Source organism: Nomascus leucogenys, unplaced genomic scaffold, assembly GCF_006542625.1.
Source record: "Nomascus leucogenys isolate Asia unplaced genomic scaffold, Asia_NLE_v1 000869F_77683_qpd_obj, whole genome shotgun sequence".
NCBI lineage: Eukaryota > Metazoa > Chordata > Mammalia > Primates > Hylobatidae > Nomascus > Nomascus leucogenys.
This window is the reverse complement of record NW_022096705.1, coordinates 58,333-61,782: the sequence shown is the minus strand read 5'-3', so window position 1 is coordinate 61,782 and position 3,450 is coordinate 58,333. Positions and strand designations below refer to the sequence as shown.

The 3,450-nt window shown below is 46.7% G+C and overlaps 1 pseudogene; it reads right to left on the bottom strand.

Annotated features, from left to right (window-relative positions):
- Positions 1–380: 380 nt before the first annotated feature.
- Positions 381–1,617, bottom strand: LOC100595137 (annotated as a pseudogene).
- Positions 1,618–3,450: the final 1,833 nt, after the last annotated feature.

Below are 3,450 nucleotides of genomic sequence, written 5' to 3'. Positions count from 1 at the left end.
TACTAATTTCACAATGTGTGTACACCGCCTGTGTCATTCTTCGTAATATCCTAGGGGGATGTTTCTTTCAATGTCACAAAGGGTGTACAAAATGTCACAGAAGGTGTTCACCTTGTGACGTTATCTGTAATACCCTAGGAGGATGTTACTCCTAATATGTCACAGGAGTGTGCACCCTTTGATATTATTTGTAATGTCATAGAGATATGACTTCAAATATCACAGTGGATGTACACACAGAGTGTATGCCCTGTGATACGATTCATAATATCCTAGGGAGATACAACTCCTGATATCACAGTGCGTGTACCCCATGTGTGTTAGTCGTAATACACAGGGTAAAAGATTACTCCTAAGATCACACAGTGTGCACACCCTGTGATATTTTTCTTCATATTATAGGGAGATATTGCTTCTAATATCACAGTGGGTGTACCCCTTGTGTGTATACTCTGTGACAGTGTTTTTTATATCCTAAGGAGGTATTACTCCTAATGTCACAGTGGGTGTTCACCCTGTGTTATCATTCTTATTTGACCTGACTGCCTTTTTTAACCCACACTACAAAAGGAATGGAACAGATAAAAAGATATGGAGATTGGACCGTGCTGCCGTGTGGCCGCTGCAGGACACCTTTAATATCCCTGTTTCTCAGGCTGTCGACGAAGGGGTTCAGCATGGGGGTGACCACCGTGTACATCACTGAGGCCACTGCAACCTTTCTGGGGGAAGAGGACACATCTGAACTGAGGTACCCTCCAACGCCTCTTCCATAAACTCAGCAAACAACTGACAGGTGAGACCCACAGGTGGAGAAGGCTTTATACTTCCCACCTGACGATGAAAGCCTCAGAATGGAGGAAACCATTTTATAGTAAGACGAAAGGGTCCCCGAGATGGGAAGGAACCCAAATACGGCAGCAGGAAAATACATGATTATGTTATTGGTGAAGGTGTCACAACATGGAAGATGGGGGAGTTGAGAAGGGTCACAGAAGAAATTAGGAATTTCTGCACCCTTGAAGCAGGTCGTTAGCAAGGCAATCAAGTTGTGCAGCTGGGAGTCTAAGAGAAGAAAAAAAAAAAAAAAGACAACCAAACTAGGAAGCCACAGAAACACGGGTTCATGATGGCCGAATGATACAGAGGGTGACAGAGGGCTACAAACCGGTCATAGGCCATCACACTCAGGAGCGTGTCTCTCTTCCATGCCTCGAAAAATGGCAAACAGAGACATCTGAGTCAGGCAGCCTGCCTAGGAGATGACTCTGCTGTGAGATTGGATGTCCACAATCATCTTGGGGACCGTGGTGGAGGTGAAACCCATGTCAGGCGAGGACAGGTTGGAGAGGAAGAAGTACATGGGGGTGTGGAGGTGGGAGTCAGCCTGATGGCCAGGATGATGAGCAGGTTCCCCAGGACCGTGACCAGGCACATGGACAGGAACAGCCCGGCGAGGATCGGCTGCAGTTCTGGATCCCTTGAGAGTTCTAGGAGGAGGAATCTAGAGACATTGGTTAGATTCTGTGGGTCTGCATGGTTTGGACACCTTTTGCCTAGAAAAGAGGGTTGAAAAATGGGAAACAAGTAAACCAACACCCGGCATTGTGTCTGCATTTTGGATAGAAGCAATTCACAAGTAATGTTTTCAGATTTCAGAGCAATCCACGCTCAGCAATATTTTGCAGTTCTGACAAACTCAGTTGTCTTCTAATGCTTTCATCATTGATTTCTGTGTTCCTCACTTCTTGCTGTACACGCCTGCCTTAGAGACACTAGATTCAAGAATGTTTCAAGAACCAGATCATCATATATAACAAATGCGTAACTCCTAGAAAATACAGCCTATCTTGTCCGAAGAAAAATACGTAACAAAACCGTTCTCTTCACTTGAAAAAAAAGGTTATCCTAATTAAAGGAAATTAAGAACTCAAATACTTTATTTTATTATACTAGATTGATACAAATTCCCTTGATTTAGAACATTTATAAACACTGTATAACAGCTGAGACCGGGCGGGGCACGGTGGCTCATGCCTGTAATCCCAGCACTTTGGGAGGCTCAGGCGGGCGGATCACCTGAGGTCAGGAGTTTAAGACCAGCCTCGGCATGGGGAAACCCCGTCTCTACTAAGAATACAAAATTAGCCGGGCGTAGTGGTGCATGCCTGTAATCTCAGCTACTCGGAAGGCTGAGGCAGGAGAATTGCTTGTACCTGGGAGGCGGAGGTTGCGGTGAGCCGAGATCGAGCCATTGCACTCCAGCCTGGGCAACAAGAGCTGAGACCATGTCAGCTGGAAACGAAATGAAAGTTGATAGTTCATGAGCAGAAAATAGTTCCACATGCCGGTTAGGTCCTAGTGATTTCATCGTTCCGTTTTCTGACTTTTCACCTTCAGCAGGAGAGTAATTGCTTCCTCAAATCGGTGGGTCTTCTTTGAAAATTCACGTCAGCTACAACTCCTGTCCTTAGCTTAGGTGGACTTAGAGTTTTCATCAGAAAGTTTGGCCAGATGCGGTGGCTCACGCCTGTAATCCCAGCACTTTGGGGGGCCGAGGAGGGCGGATCACGGGGTCAGGAGATCAAGACCATCCTGGCCAACATGGTGAAACCCCGCCTCTACTAAAAATACAAAAACTTCTCCCGGTATGGCGGCGGGCGCCTGTAGCCCCAACTACTCGGGAGGCTGAGGCAGGAGAATGGCTTGAACCTGGGAGGCAGAGGCTACGGTGAGCCGAGATCACAACACTGCACTCCAGCCTGGGCAACGGGAGCAAAACTCCATCTCAAAACACAAAAAACAAAAAGAATCAAGTAAGTCGAAGTCACACTGATGACAGCCAATTGTTGTGAACCAAGGAAGGGTCAATTCAAGAATTAACATAGATTTTGACTTTTGCTACCTCTTCTGTGCCAAGCAAGATACAGGCTCTGGGGAATCAGAAACAAAAGAGACTCACTTGTTCCTCTCACAATACTCAGTACTTACTGAGATAAGGACAAAAGAAAATGTCCTGTCTGGGCCGGGCACGGTGGCTCACGCTTGTAATCCCAGCACTTTGGGAGGTCAAGGCGGGAGGATCATGAGGTCAGGAGATCGAGACCATCCTGGCTAACACAGTGAAACCCCGTCTCTACTAAAAATACAAAAAATTAGCCGGGCATGGTGGCGGGCGCCTGTAGTCCCAGCTATTCGGAGAGGCTGAAGCAGGAGAATGGCGTGAACCAGGGAAGCGGAGCTTGCTGTGAGCCGAGATTGCGCCACTGCACTCCAGCCTGGGCGACAGAGCGAGACTCTGTCTCAAAAAAAAAAAAAAAAAAAAAATGTCCTGTCTGGAATGCAAGGAAACCGGAACTTCAGGTCAGGGGATATTTCCATTGAACTGTATGGAGTTGAAGCTTAAAATAGTAACGAATGTATGGAAGATTCACTTTGCCTTGACTTTCC